Genomic DNA, 17,106 nt, shown 5'->3' with positions numbered 1-17,106 from the left:
TTTAATAGTGACTGCGCAGTCACACATATTCTCTCTCTCTTCAAGAGTGCGGGACATTGGGTGGGGATCCTATGGACACGGGGCGGGTTCATCCGGTGTTGGGGAAGCGTCCTGCGGGACGCCGTAGTCAGTGTGGCCTCTAGAGAGGGACACCCGTTATTCTATGTTGACCGTATTTGTTTCTTATGTTCCCAAGTAAAGGTATTAGTTATTATACATTATGGTGTGTGAGTTATTGTATATGTCCTGCGAGGAACAACTCCCGCTCTGCTGGGAGCCATCGCAGGTGGAGGCGCTGCACCATATAGTATTATTCAAGAGGATACACCCCAGGCTCTCATTGGTGGAGGCTCAGGCCTCCTGTGAGCCTAACAGGTAAAGCACCACACCTGGTAACATATAGGTCCCCCCTCACATACACTTTATATGCGTTTGGGTGGGGGAATACCCGTTACAAAAGTTTAAAAATGGTTGGTCTTTTTCTTGCAAAATCCTTCTACTCAATCCATTGTCCCAGAGGTTTACTGACTTTACAGCTTTTAATCCATATCAGCGGACAGTGGCAGCAACCTATGGCTAAGAATAAGAAAATGATCTTTCCTCGATAAAACATCACAATGATAGAAAATCATTCAGTCCATTGGGATATACAGTACTGTATCTAATGTGTGAATCCAAAAGGATTCACGCTGTAGCAATAGAACATCTTTGTCTATACCTCCCTTAGCATTTTTTATATGCTCAATCCCCATTAATTTTAATGAGGATACTGTATGACTAAACTCGGTGCCATGTTTATTAAGAGCGGTATCCTCGGCACAATGACTGATTTTGCTCTTGTGTTCAATGAATCTTGTTTTAAGCATTCGTAAAAGCAATAGAATGCTTAAAACAATATTAGTTTAGTAGACTAGTAGTCAGTGTTTGTATGCGCGTCAGTCCGTGGGCATGTGTGTGTGTGTCAGTCTGTGTGTGTGCGCGTCAGTCAGTGTGCATGTGTGTGTCAGTCAGTGTGTGTGTGTGTGCGCATCAGTCAGAGTGTGTGTGAGCGCATCAGTCAGAGTGTGTGTGAGCACGTCAGTCAGTGTGTGTGTGTAGAAATAAAAACAAACAAGTGCGCAAAAGAACGCATGCGCCGTGACGTCATCAACCTTCGCGGACGCACAGTGAGGTGTGGAGACAGGACGACGCACGCTGCCTCACAGGATTGAGCTGACTACTCTTTGGCTCCACCGGGCGCATTGACGCAACTAGCTGGACTCTGGGACTGTGCTAATCTACATACACACTGGCGTTGTGGCTGCTGCTTTACCCCAGCTGATTGTGCGGGAGAGAAAGCGAGATCTTTGATGGGAGAATCCTTTGCAGTTCCCGGTCGCAGTTATTGGTAACAGCTACAGTGTAGCTTCATGTGCCTGTTTACTTCTTACCTGATGTACGCTTAACCTTGAACCTCTTATTTTATAAACACTGTTTTTTTCTACTTCACGATGAGCGTTTTGCGCTTTGTTTTGTTGTTTGTAGATTTCAGGGTCTTGGCTACCTTTACACAGAGGGGGGGTGGAATGACCAAAAGGTCATAATGTGTGCACCTTGCACTATACTAATGTGAAAGGAGGGAAAACCTAAATATTATAACCTGTGATGCCCCCGATGAAGCCACTACAGGTGAAACATATGTAGGGCAAGCTAAGCGTTACCACCTAGTACGCTGGCTATATCGGAGAGGTCTGTTGCCTAATTCCTCTCAGAGTGTTTCGGAGACTTCATTAGGAAGCACAACACTCTGACTACTCCTTAATCATTGTATGGTTCATGGTTCACAGTACAAGACACATACTTTGTGATCTTGCATCAACTGCTATTGCTCACCATGACAGACCCACAGGCTCACTAAATTTTGAACCTGACGGTCTGGCACAAATGTGTATGTATACCTGATTCACTACAGTATCTACTTGGTAAACCGAGCGTACACATCAATTTAGGTTACACTCATCACTACCATCTAGGAGTAGTTTTCAAATGACACAATATTGTAGCCAAATCACTACCACCTATAGTATAATTATATAGTTGTGGGACACTCTAATTGACAATAGTGGTTTTGATCTACACTGTCAGTTTCTATTAGGTACACAGCTAACCTCTCCGTTTTTATTTCAATCATTTTAATTACTTTGGTTCACATTACTGCTGCAATAAACACATTTTAATTGTTTATTAATAAATATTAAGTTTTAACATAGATTTAGGTGATCTCTAGTGCGGCGTATAGGGAGCTTTTCTTTATCTTTTTGATCTTGGCTACCTTTTACTCAGCAGCAGACACTCTTCTAATTGGTAACACCAGTATATTTTAATCACCTATTAATCACAAATATTGTTTTTTCTGGGTGTGTGATACATTTAATTAATTAATATCACGTGTACACTTATATATAGGTTTATTTTCTTTTGCGCACTTGTTTGTTTTTATTTCTGTTCACTATTTTGTTCTAAGGTGCTGCATTAGTTATATCCCTATAGTCTGTAGTACTTATTATTGTTCAGGTTTGGTGTAATTATCAGCCAAGATGGTGTAGAGTCTGCTTTTATCTCGTGATAAACACCAAGAGGAATTTGGCCGCATGTTTGCCGATGAGTCTAATGACTGTACTGAGGACTCAGATAAAGATTTATCTGTAGATGATATTTTGTTCCTTGCCATTTGTTGCTTTTATATTTGTTTTTTATTGATTTTTATTATGAATCAAGTACTATACATTTTATTGCATTTGTATTAAAAGTAAATGTTTCTAATTATGCAGCCCTGACATTCAGCTGTACTGCATTGTTTTAGTGAGTGGTGATTTGCTGACACTTTTTCAGTGATTAACCAACCATAGAGCTATGAGTGGTATATATTCTGAACTATTGTTCTGAGTTTTATTCCCAGAAGAAGTAGCCCGTAGAGCTACGAAACGCGTTGGAAAGATACCACTCAACCTTCTATCTATATCTATTTTGAGTTCTGAGGTTATTCAGTAGCGTGTGCCTTTGAATTGCATGCTTTTAGCTAAAAGATCTATTTGCCTCCTTTGGTACATGCGCCGTGACATCATCAACCTTCGCGGACGCACAGTGAGGTGTGGAGAAAGGACGATGCACGCTGCCTCACAGGATTGAGCTGACTACTCTTTGGCTCCACTGGGCGCATTGACGCAACTAGCTGGACTTTGGTACTGTGCTAATCTACATACACACTGGCGTTGTGGCTGCTGCTTTACCCCAGCTGATTGTGCGGGAGAGAAAGCGAGATCTTTGATGGGAGAATCCTTTGCAGTTCCCGGTCGCAGTTATTGGTAACAGCTACAGTGTAGCTTCATGTGCCTGTTTACTTCTTACCTGATGTGCGCTTAACCTTGAACCTCTTATTTTATAAACACTGTTTTTTACTACTTCACGATGAGCGTTTTGCACTTTGTTTTGTTGTTTGTAGTGTGTGTGTGTGTTCGCGTCAAACAGTGTGTGTGTGTGTGTGCGCATCTGTCAGTGTATGTGCGCGACACACAGTGTGTGCGTGCGCGTCAGTCAGTGTGTGCGTGCGCGTCAGTCAGTGTGTGTGTGTGGGCATCAGTCACTGTGTGTGTGCATATCAGTCAGTGTCTGTGTGTGTGTGCGTCAGTCAGTGTGTGTGTGTGCGTCAGTCAGTGTGTGTGTCTGCGCTTCAGTCAGTGTGTGTGTGTGCGTCAGTCAGTGTGTCTACACTTCAGTCAGTGTGTGTGTGCACGTCAGTCAGTGTGTGTCTGTGCTTCAGTCAGTGTGTGTGTGCGCATCACTCAGTGTGTGCGCGCGCGTCAATCAGTGTGTGTGTGTGCGCGTCAGTCAGTGTGTGTACAGTATGTGTGTGCGCGTGCATAAATCCGTGTGTGTGTGCGCACGTCAGTCAGTGTGCGCATCATTTAGTATGTGTGTGCGCATCAGTCAGTCTGTGTGTGTGTGTCAGTCAGTGTGTGTGTGCGTCAGTCAGTGTGTGTGTGTGCCAGTCAGTGTGTGTGTGCACGTCAGTCAGTGTGTGCATGTCAGTCAGTGTGTGCGTGCACGTCATTCAGTGTGTGTATGTGCGTCAGTCAGTGTGTGTGTGCACATCACTCAGTGTGTGTGCACGCATGTCAGTCAGTGTGTGTGTGTGCGCGTCAGTTAGTGTGTGTGCGCGTTAGTCAGCGTGTGTGTGTGCGCGTCAGTCAGTGTGTGTGTGCGCATCAGTCAGCGTGTGTGTGTGCGCATCACTCAGTGTGTGCGCGCACGTCAGTGTGTGTGTGTGTGCGCGCATCAGTCACTGTGTGCGCATCAGTCAGTGTGTGCACGTCACTCTTTGTGTGTGCACGCGCGTCACTCAGTGTGTGTGATTGCGCGTCAGTCAGTGTGTGTATGTGTGTGCGCGTATAAATCAGTGTGTGTGCGCGCGTCAGTCAGTGTGCGCATCATTCAGTACGTGTGTGCGCATCAGTCAGTGTGTGTGTGCACGTCAGTCAGTGTGTGTCTGTGCTTCAGTCAGTGTGTGTGTGTGCATCACTCAATGTGTGTGTGAGCGTATCAGTCAGTGTGTGTGTGCGCACGTCAGTCAGTGTGTGTGTGTGCGCGCGTGTATCAGTCAGTGTGTGTGTGCGCATCAGTCAGTGTGTGTGTGTGCGTCAGTCAGTGTGTGTGTGTGTGTGTGCGCCAGTCAGTCAGTGTGTGCGCGCGTCAGTCAGTGTATGTGTGCGTCAGTCAGTGTGTGTGCGCGTCAGTCAGTGTGTGTGCACGTCAGTCAGTGTGTGTGCACGTCAGTCAGTGTGTGTGCGCGTCAGTCAGTGTGTGTGCGCGTCAGTCAGTGTGTGTGCCCATCAGTCAGTGTGTGTGCGTGTGTCAGTCAGTGTGTGTGCGCGTCAGTCAGTGTGTGTGCGCATCAGTCAGTGTGTGTGCGCGTCAGTCAGTGTGTGTGCGCGTCAGTCAGTGTGTGTGCATGTCAGTCAGTGTGTGTGCGCGTCAATCAGTGTGTGTGCGCGTCAGTCAGTGTGTGTGCGCGTCAGTCAGTGTGTGTGCGCGTCAGTCAGTGTGTGTGTGCGTCAGTCAGTGTGTGTGCATGTCAGTCAGTGTGTGTGCGCGTCAGTCAGTGTGTGTGCATGTCAGTCAGTGTGTGTGTGTGCGCGTCAGTCAGTGTGTGTGCGCGTCAGTCAGTGTGTGTGCATGTCAGTCAGTGTGTGTGCGCGTCAGTCAGTGTGTGTGCGCGTCAGTCAGTGTGTGTGTGCGTCAGTCAGTGTGTGTGTGTGCGCGTCAGTCAGTGTGTGTGTGCGTCAGTCAGTGTGTGTGCATGTCAGTCAGTGTGTGTGCATGTCAGTCAGTGTGTGTGTGCGTCAGTCAGTGTGTGTGTGTGTGCGCGTCAGTCAGTGTGTGTGTGCGTCAGTCAGTGTGTGTGCATGTCAGTCAGTGTGTGTGCATGTCAGTCAGTGTGTGTGTGCGTCAGTCAGTGTGTGTGTGTGCGCGTCAGTCAGTGTGTGTGCGTCAGTCAGTGTGTGTATGCGTCGTGCGTCAGTCAGTGTGTGTGCGCACGCGTCAGTCAGTGTGTGTGCGCGTCAGTCAGTGTGTGTGCATGTCAGTCAGTGTGTGTGCGCGTCAGTCAGTGTGTGTGTGCGTCAGTCAGTGTGTGTGTGTGCGCGTCAGTCAGTGTGTGTGTGCGTCAGTCAGTGTGTGTGCATGTCAGTCAGTGTGTGTGCGTGTCAGTCAGTGTTTGTGTGCGTCAGTCAGTGTGTGTGTGTCAGTCAGTGTTTGTGTGCGTCAGTCAGTGTGTGTATGCGTCGTGCGTCAGTCAGTGTGTGTATGCGTCAGTCAGTGTGTGTGTGCGCGCGTCAGTCAGTGTGTGTGCGCGTCAGTCAGTGTGTGTGCATGTCAGTCAGTGTGTCCGCGTGTCAGTCAGTGTGTGTGCATGTCAGTCAGTGTGTGTGCACGTCAGTCAGTGTGTGTGTGCGCGCGTCAGTCAGTGTGTGTGCGCGTCAGTCAGTGTGTGTTTGCGCGCGTCAGTCAGTGTGTGTGCGCGTCAGTCAGTGTGTGTGCATGTCAGTCAGTGTGTGTGCGCGTCAGTCAGTGTGTGTGCATGTCTGTCAGTGTGTGCGCGCGTCAGTCAGTGTGTGTGCATGTCAGTCAGTGTGTGTGCAGGTGTCCGGTTTTCCCCCGGTAATTCTGCTGCCTGTCCTCCGGTATAAAATTGTTGCGGCAGTGGCAGCGCGAGGGCGGCATGGTCAGTGACGAGGGCAGGCGAGCGTTAAGTGCTGAGAGGGACGGGAGGAGGCAGAGAGAGGGAGGGCCGGGACGGTGGCTGGGCAGAGCAAGGAGGACCGGTGTGCTGTCCCTGATTGGAGTAGAGGACAGCCAATCAGAGGACAGCGGGGGCGGAGCCCACACCCCGGCAGGCCAGAGACATATTCCTGTGCTGTCTGTGTCCTGCAGGAGATAAAGTAAGGACAATGTGGGGGGGGGGGGAGTATATTTAATATATATGGGGGTGGTGGGGGTATATTTTATATGTATATGGGTTGTGGGGGTGTATTTTATATGTATATGGGTGGTGGGGTATATATTATATGTATTGGGAAGGTGGGGGTATATTTTATATGTATATGGGTGGTGGGGTATATATTATATGTATTAGGGTGGTGGGGGGATATTGTATATGTATTGGAGAGGTGGGGGATATTTTATATGTATTGGGGTGGTGGGGGCATATTTTATATGTATTGGGGTGGTAGGAGTATATTTAATATATATGGGGGTGTGGGGGCATATTTTATGTGTATTGGGTTGGTAGGAGTATATTTAATATATATGGGGGTAGTGCGGGTATATTTTATATGTATTCGGGTGGTGGGTATATTTTATATGTATTGAGGTGGTGGGGGTATATTTTATATGTATTGAGGTGGTGGGGGTATATTTTATAAGTATTGGAGAGGTGGGGGCATATTTTATAATGTATTGGGGTGGTGGGACATATTTTATATGTATTGGGGTGGTGGAGGTATTTTTTATATGTATTGAGGTGGTGGGGGTATATTTTATATGTATTGAGGTGGTGGGGGTATATTTTATGTATTGAGGTGGTGGGGGTATATTTTATATGTATTCAGGTGGTGGGTATATTTTATATGTATTGAGGTGATGGGGGTATATTTTATGTATTGAGGTGGTGGGGGTATCTTTTATATGTATTGAGGTGGTGGGGGTATCTTATACTATATTAGTGAAAGCACTGTATGCCTGTCTGGATGTCCTGTGTCCCTAGGGGAAATCTCATTGGTCCCTTGGCCCGCCCGCCCCCGCACACCTCTCATTGGCCTGAGGCGGAGTGATGAGCCAAAGGACAAAGGCCAGACAGCAGAAACAGAACACTATCACCACCCCTCCTGCCACCACTCTGCGGGACCTCACAAACAGCCCGCTCACCCCCACCCCCCCCCCCCCTTCCCTCTCCCCTCTCTTTCTCCCCCCCTCCCCTCTCTTTCTCCCCTCCCCTCTCTTTCACCTCCCCCGTCCCCTCTCTTTCTCCCCCCCTCCCCTCTCATTCTCCCCCCCTCCCCTCTCTTTCTCCCCCCCTCCCCTCTCTTTCTCCCCCCCTCCCCTCTCTTTCTCCCCCCCCTCCCCTCTCTTTCTCCCCCCCCCTCCCCTCCCCTCTCTTTCTCCCCCCCTCCCCTCCCCTCTCTTTCTCCCCCCCTCCCCTCCCCTCTCTTTCTCCCCCCTCCCCTCTCTTTCTCCCCCCTCCCCTCTCTTTCTCCCCCCCTCCCCTCTCTTTCTCCCCCCCTCCCCTCTCTTTCTCCCCCCCCTCTCTTTCTCCCCCCATCTTTCTCCCCCCCCCCCCTCTTTCTCCCCCCCTCCCCTCTCTTTATCCCGCCTCTCTTTCATATATATGGGGGTGGTGGGGTATATTTTATATGTATATGGGTGGTGAGGGTATATTTGATATGTATTGGGGTGGTAGGAGTATATTTAATATATATGGGGTGGTGGGGGAATATTTTATATGTATATGGGTGGTGGGTATATTTTATATGTATTTGGGTGATGGGGGTATATTTTATATGTATTGAGATGGTGGGGGTATATTTTATATGTATTGGGGAGGTGGGGGCATATTTTATAATGTATTGGGGTGGTGGGGGCATATTTTATATGTATTGGGTTGGTGGGGGTATTTTTTATATGTATTGGGGTGGTGGGGGTATATTTTATATGTATTGGGGAGGTGGGGGGTATTTTATATGTATTGTGGAGGTGGAGGTATATTTAATATATATGGGGGTTGTAGGGGTATATTTAATATATATGGGGGTGGTAGGAGTATATTTAATATATGGGGGTGGTAGGGGTATATTTTATATGTATTGGGGAGGTGGGGGTATATTTTATATGTACTCGGGAGCATGTTTTATATATATATATATATATTAAAAAAAAAACATGCTCCCGAGTACATATAAAATATACCCCCACCTCCCCAATACATATAAAATATACCCCTACCTCCCCAATACATATAAAATATACTACTTATATATATATAAATAAAGCAGAAAATAGCCGTGTTTGTCCAGTTGCGATAGTGCAGAATAACTGAGTTCTTCAGTATTAGGTGATACCTTTTTTATTGGACTAACAATTTATGTCATAAATTATTAAATGACATAAATTGTTAGTCCAATAAAAAAGGTATCACCTAATACTGAAGAACTCATTTATTCTGCATTATATATATATATATATATATATATATATATATATATATATATATATATATATATATATATATATATATATATATATATATATATATATATATATATATATATATATATATATATATGTATGTGTATTGGGGGCGTCACAACTTTTACCATTGTGTCCAGTATTTTTGGACAAGCCATCTGGCAACCCTACCCACCAATGCTAAAATGTAAAATCTCGGTGCTAAGTCTAGCTTGGAGGGCTCGCTCTCCCCCCGCCGCGGCGCCCGGCACCCCGGCTCGCTCTCCGCCCGCACAGCACCCCGGCTCCGCTCGCTCTCCGCCCGCCTTGCACCCTGGCTCACGTCACATCCGCTCGCAGCCTAGCAGTGCAGCACTTCCGGTGCCTGCTGCTGCTAGTGAGCGCGTGGGAGGCTGGGAGCGACAGTCTGCATAGGTTAGAAGTATATACCAGTGACTGTCTATTGTGATATTTCTTCAGATAAATAAGGGGGTACAGGTTGACTTTTTTCACTGTACTGCAGTTATAGATGTTTCTCTTGTGAGGTATTGTAAAATGTATATAAAAGATTGTTTTATGAATAACACTGTAACAGTAAGATGTCAGAATAAATTGTAAACTAGATATTCAGGGGATATTAACTATTCGTTAACAAATCATTAATTTACATTTTTATTCATGTGAGTGATTGTGTAGGTAGGGCCCCATGCACTGCTTAGCCCGGGGGCCCCTAATGTTGTTAAGATGGCCCTGGGTAGGATTCCCAGGTACATGTTTCGGGGTAAACAGCAAGTCTGGCCCCCTTCTACCCAAACAAAAAACCTGACAACATTTTACATTAAAATCCTCCCTGAAACTCATGCCCTGCGAATCTCACGCCTGGAACAGTAAATCACACACATGTCTTTATCACAATACAGTGCACATGCCTTAACTGGGTTGCAGAGCTGACACTTCAAATTCCCCAAAATGGCTCAGGGGCTCACAGCCAGGCATAATACATTTATTATTGGCCTGAGTACCCCTCACCCTCACATCTTCCCATGCTCGGATTGGCTGTAGTATTTCATGAATGAACGCTGAAATACTATAAGAAAGCCTCAGCCAATCAGGACGAGAGATTCACCCAGATTCTGAGCGCCAAGAAAGCAGCAGCAAATTCTAAATCACCAAAAGATGCTCAGAGAGAAATAGCATCGAGCCGGCTTCAGAAATTTTCGATATTGTCTACATGAATGCAAGTTGTATCGCAGCCACTGGCTCCATCTGAGGGAAAAAAGGATGTAGATACAAATGAACCGATTAGATGTAAACAAAAATGTATCAAGATGAAAACCAGGATTACAACATCAATCTCTACAATTCCTATAAGCAAAACAGTGTTACAAAAATAAAGATACTGATGGTAAAGTATGTAAGTAGTAATAGGAATCGCATAAGGAGAATTTGCCTCAAAGGAAATGTTTAATCTCCCACTCGACGTTAATACCATTAGGTTAGGGTATTCATGTTGAAAATCCAGAACATTTCTTTCTTATTTAAAATGTTCTGACGATCACCACGTCTAATTGGGGGGGGGGGACATGCTCAATGCCACAAAAAGTGAATTGAATCTACAAATAGGTTCATTTGAATCTACATCCTTTTTTCCCTCAGATGGAGCCAGTGGCTGCGATACAACTTGCATTCATGTAGACAATATCGGTTATTAATTTAATGACTATAGGTGTTGATTTTGGAAACATGTGTCTGTCTACTGTGCTGCAATGTCCTTTATATGTCCATAATACTATATAGATTGATTAGTATGCATTCTAACTACAGTCGTTTTGACACCTTTTATTAATGTTAGCCACCATCAGTGGGATGTAAAGAGTATTTTTGCATTGCATATGACTAGCATTCATATTACTATTGGGTATTCTAATTCTCACTATACATTACATCTATGCATAAATATATATAGATATATATATATACTTGCATCATGAACATTATTCTATTGATACCACAAATATACATCTTATTCTTTATTATGAAAGTAGTCCGTGGAATCCGCTTCCGGATTCCACGGACTACCTTCATCTTGCTATTTCCAGCGTGATGCACGCTCTACATGGGGACTAAGCTGCTGCATTTGTGAGTACTCTGTTGGTTGCTGTTATTGCTTTATTGCCAAGGTTGATATTTGTCCTGTGAGTTTAGCTGACAGTCCGGTCATGGTATATATGTATGGACAGTCAGCTGCTCACGGAGACTTATAAATGATTCCATACATGATACCATGTTACATATAGGCACCATACATTGAGTCTCACACAGCCTTCATAACCTTGACTACCCTAACTTCAATCAAGCCTATTGATACATCCAGTTCTGCTTGTTCTGAGCCCTGAACACTGGGACTAGTGCCCTCACGAACTTTATTCTTTATTATGTATTAGCTACCAGTGTTATCATATGGTTCCCTCTTAATATCTTTGAAAATCTTCAAGTTTGAACATTTTTTCATTTTCTATTTCATTTTGGTATTAATGTTAAGTTACATGCTTGGGCATGTATTTATACTATCTATGTTGTTTTTGTTGTTTCCATTTGACCTGCCTGGTTCTGATTTGGGTGGCTGGTCTGTGCACCGGTGTGTGGGATTTCCTCAATTGATTGTTCTGGGAGTTCCTCACAGCCGTGTGATGACGCCACTTCCGGTTAGGCTCGCTATTTAAATGTGGTGTGTACCGAGAGTAATTACTCTTTGACAAAGCCCCTTGGGGCGAAACGCGTTAGAGATACGACGTGGGGACCTTCCCTTTTTATCCCTGTTTGCATATGGCTAAATAAATACTTTTTTTACTTCAGCGCATTCCAGCCTTCAATATTTGCCCCGCAGTGCCCGCTGCCCATTCTCTCTTTCCAGTGAGAAGTTCTCCCTCCGCTTACCACGACCAGCGAGGAGCACGCACATCCGGATCATGTGATGCAGTAAGTGGACTTTGTTTCCTTCATTCACGTAGCTTCCCCAGCAGGATTGGTTTTATATGCGGATACTACACTGAAGGGGTCTGGTGCCGGTCGAGAGACCCCCCCCCCCCTCCCCAGTCATCCCTCCTTTACCATTACCGCTAACCTATCCCCCACATTAGGGGGTAAGTCATTGGACTTTCCTTAAACTCCATGAGTCCCATCATCAGTATGTTATATATCCCGGTCATATATTGGCAATATTGAGACTTTCCTTAAGTTGTGGGAATATTTATACTCTGTAGCACACATTATCGAGGTGATCCTTCACCTCAATTTTTCTCTAAGATTTTTAAATATAATAATTTTTTTAATATAATGTTTTTTTAATCGTTTATTAATTTATATAACTAATGTTTTTAACATAATAGTAAAAAGATCATTAAAATAGGAATTCATATAAATATTACACTTGCGATTGTATTTTTAATTCATTTTGTCAAAGTAGATCTAAAAAAAAAATACTAGGCTAGAAAAAAATCTCAAATTAGAGAAAATATAAATAAATTTATTGTAAATCTAGTATGCTTCAAAAAGATCTAAAAATAGGCAGAGTATGATTATTTGCAATTAGGTGATGTATCTATCCCTATCCTTCACTCCATCCCTTTTATTGTAGCTAATACAAGTATATCCATTTTAGATATTGCTATTTATTAAAATCATTAAACCTATTGTATCCTTACATCCTATTGTATCCTTGTATCCTTATATTGTAAATATTGAATTGAATGTTGTCTTCCGGGATTGGAAATGCATGTACAGTATTCCATTTTACATTCTTGATGCCAATTACAAGTGATTATTAATTAATTTGGGTGACTACTAATAAGGGATCTCTTTAAGGGGGGTAATCACACCCATGCCCCGAGGAAGAAAATAAAGTATTTTCGAAATGCGTCGGCCGATATTGAAGCGGACCAGCGTGATCCTAGGACTCTACAGCTGCTGCTGCAGCCCTCTGGGGTCTCTCCTCCATATCGCAGAACAACCTTGACGAGACCCAGAAGTGTGTGGACTGGTTCACGAGCACAACCAACACATAAGGGGGACTGATGCAGGGTTACAGAGGACAGAGGCAGCAATAACTTGAGTCTGACACCCAATTTTGTGCTGAAAATGCTGGATCCAAGTGCTGACTGCAGCACCCAAGATTGTGAGTGGGATTTTTTCCTGATTTTATTCTGTACTATTTGTATAAAAATAATCTGCACCATCAGAGGGGTGTTGTGTGCTCTCCTCACCCACTACACTTCAATGTACAGTATTTGCTCTTTTTCACATGCTCGTCTGAATCTTTTCCTTTACTGAGTATGGATCAGATTAGGCCCAAGTAATTTATTTTACTCTGTGAATCTATAGTTCAAGGTTCTGTACCAGTAGTTATATTGGTCCTCAAGAAATGCAGATTTGATGTATGTTGTGACTCCCTTTAGTGGACCAACACCAGCTTTCTTCATAGATGAAATTATAGTGTACAGTGCTTCAAAAACCGCACAGGTTTCATCTTCAAGTACTGGAAGAATTAAGCTAGGAGGTTTTGAAATCTTTGTATAGAGACATTTGAGTTTGCTGCTTGGATCAGAAAGGTTACATTCACCTACTGTGAGTACCTTTATGTGTATGCAATACCACCAGCTGCCAGCACATATTCAATTACAAATGTTTATGAGAGGTGCGTGGGTGCCCCCTGAAACCTCTATTCAAGCAACATGTGCAGAGCACCTGTGCTCAAAAAAGAGCCCACTTAAGATACATGGGAGATATGCTAATAGGACATGCAAAGTATATTGTAATGACTCATATTAGCATATCTCTCAGGTGGGCTCTTTTTTTGATCATCTGTGTCTCTCCATATGTTGTTTAAAGGTTGGTTTCAGGAGATATGTAGTGTATAGTATTTGGGATGGTCTCTATTTGTATACTTAAATGTAATCTATGAAGAATGTCAATGTTGGTCCACTAAGACATATCACCACCTACATTGAATAAACCATCTTTATGTGGAGTATTTTTGTCTTAATGCTATGGAATACTTTAATTTCATTTCCATCAGCCAATAACATGGAGTTTTATGGAAGAATATGAAGAGGAATAATTTGAATATATATATATATATATATATATATATATATATATATATATATATATATATATATATATATATATATATATATATATATATATATATATATATATATATATATATTGATATAATGCTTTCTACCTTTTCAGCATTATTTAAACTGCCAGGTATGAGTTGTCATTATGGGGGCTTTACACTAAGCAGCGAGCTTTTGCGCCAGGCTGTAAAATTTTTGCACGTCCGTTAAAAGGGAAGCCGGAGGCACGATTCACATAGGACTTTAGCCCATTTTGTAACCTGGCCTATCGTGCGTGCTTTTATTTTTCCCCTGCTAGCGCGCTTAAATTTCAAGTGTGATAGCTGATAGAAAAAAAAGCCGCCTGTAACATTTGCATTGAGATTCTGCATCTCCATGCAAGGCTGTTACAGGCGACCGTGCAGTAAAAATATACATTTTAATAATAGTGTAGATGTGCAGAGGGTCTCCGGAGCTGAACTTCATTGGTTTCAGCCTCGGGGACCCCCTACCCTACTTCATGAGATACAGGCCCCGTTATGGGGTGCCGGTTTTCCCTTGTTCTTTTAAAGCTTCTGCGTCACGTGACCGGGGATTTAAATTCTGCAGGGGATACCGGCACCCCATAAAGGGGTCTGTATGTCCTAAATTAGGGGGTCCCCTGACTTCAAACCAATGCAGTTCAGCTACGAATACCCCCTGCACATCTACACTATAGTCAAAACACACCTATTAATAAAGAATAATTCATTACCTTAGCGGATAGCCGCTATGGTAATAAAGCTGCATTAATGTACATTTTATTAATAGTGTGTGTGTGTTGTGTATTGCAATGTTTATTGGGGGCAATAAAGATGGCGACAACACTGGCACCGATGCCCCAAACCTGGGCCTGTAACTCGGGAAGCAGGGGTCCCTGAGGCTGAAATCAATGCAGTTCAGCTTAAGGGACCCCCTGCTCCCGCACACTATTATTCAAATTACATAAAACCTGCTTCATTACTTTAGAGGCTATACGCTAAGGCAATGAAGGGGTAAAGACACAATAGCAAGAATATTGGGGACAATTTCACCCAATAAACATTGCAATACACAACACCCCCCCCCCCCCCCCTAACACATACACTACAGTAATGGGCAAAATTAATATTATCCACATATGGTAAAAGCAAAAGAGGATTGTACCTGCTCTACCTATTATGACCAAAAGTTCAATGAATACAGATAGGTGCAAAAAGGGCAAATGACTGAACAATAGAAAGAGAAACACCAGATGGAGCAAAGACACTACCGTCTGGATAAGTCCCTAAGAAATGCACTCTGTGTCTGTGGGGAGATAATACCTAACTCGGCAGTCAATGCGCAGTGGGAAGCAAATTACTGGTCCGATGTGTAGTGGAATATTGTTAACTTTAAATCCTTTTACTGGTATACATTAAAATAAACTTGGAACCAGATGGTAAATTACAGTAGAAGTTAGTGCAATAATTGTAGTACGTCGTGCGAGTCCACTTAGTGACTCGGGTATACAGCGTAATGAGCAGTACAGCCAAAAGCTGTGCGTATACACCTGTCCTGGTATGGACGGGAAAACAATAGTCACCAGTGGGTAACTAGTCATACAGCACGACGGACTGGGACGAGACAGGATCACGAGTCAGACATACCCAATCATACATTGGCTGACAAGTGATTCTGTTGTGGTCACGACGTCAATGCGTATAAAACCAATAAGCATGTACTCTGTCACCAAAATATTGGTATGTTAGCCAGAAAAACCTATTGCCCTGTTACAGTAGAAATAACATAGGCAGTATAGGGTTAATGAAATAACACAACATATCCCAATGTGTTATGCACAGAAGGAAAGGTGACCCAAGCTCGTAAGCCTGGGTCTACAAGTGATGTTTTTAAATGCAAGATGGACTATGAAAAGTTGCAATGAGCACCTGGAGCTCCACACACATAGTACACACAGACAAATAAACTATTGGTGATAAGACCTGCAATTCGGTATGGTAACCCAACTGCTGAGGTGTATAACAGGAATATGAAAGCACTTACAAATAGTGATACTGTGATGTAAATGGTGCTATGTCCCCCATTGACTAACCCTGAGTGATACTAACTACTCACAGGGACGGGAGAGAAAATAGAGGTCCCTGCAAACCAATATATACTGTCCCTGCGGGGAATAGCAACAGTGGTAGTGCTGGATACACTGATCACAAACTCCCAGATGCTGTCCCTCAAAAACATACCCCTACATCACAAGTGGGAGAGAGGGGAGGAGGAGAGGAAAGAACAGAAGGAGAGAAATCCCTCAATGACTTATCTGTGCTTTCCCTGCAGGAGCGCGATCCGTGACGGCTGTGCGCCTTTACTAGTGCAGCTCGTGCTGCTCCACCGGCATCTCAGTCAAGCCTATGTCAGTCTGCAGGCTGCCAGAGTGCGTGGCGCAGGGCCCACGGACACCCGCCAGGACCACAGGGAACTCCCGTGGGTCTGCGGTATTAACCCTGAATGTAAAATAATAAATCATGTATATATGGGGGGGCACAGGGTTGGGTGGGTTATGTATTGTTTATTAAATATAGTGATGTTTATTGTGGGTAGCGGGGGTGGGGGAAGGGGTTATGGTCCCCAAGGTTGGGTAGGCCTCCCGGGTGGGTAGGAGTGAGGATGATTAGGCCTCACAGGGTGGGGTAGGTGTGAGGGTGGTTAGGTCTCCCGAGAGGTGGGTGAGGGTGGGTTAACCCCTTAATTACTATAGCGATTAATGACCGCTGTGTTGATTAAGGGGTTAGGGGACATTACATTGGCTCTTTTTATTCTTATGTATGTTTTGCAGCTCCGGAGGCTGTGGACGGTGATGAAGATGAGGGTGGCCTTCATCGTGGCAGCCGGGCAAGAAGGGTGAGTGCAAGATGTAATTATTTTATTTATTGTGATTAATGTATTTGTATGTATTAGAGGGCGGGGGAGGTGTATTTTTTAACAGTGTTGTTTATTTTTTGGGGGAAGACCATTGGTACTGCAGGCCAGCGGGGACCCCCGGACACCTGCGGGACCCACGGGCTCCCTCGGGGACCCCCGAGGGGTCAGCCGGGGACACCTGCCGGCCTGTTGTATGGATGTGCGCCTGCAAAAATGTAATCAAAGAAATTCCAGTTTTTTTATCACCTGCCTTTTGTTGGTGTGCTTTTTTCAGCGCAACTTTCAAGTACGA

This window comes from Ascaphus truei, chromosome 6 (assembly GCF_040206685.1).
Source record: "Ascaphus truei isolate aAscTru1 chromosome 6, aAscTru1.hap1, whole genome shotgun sequence".
NCBI lineage: Eukaryota > Metazoa > Chordata > Amphibia > Anura > Ascaphidae > Ascaphus > Ascaphus truei.
This window is presented reverse-complemented; position numbering follows the sequence as displayed.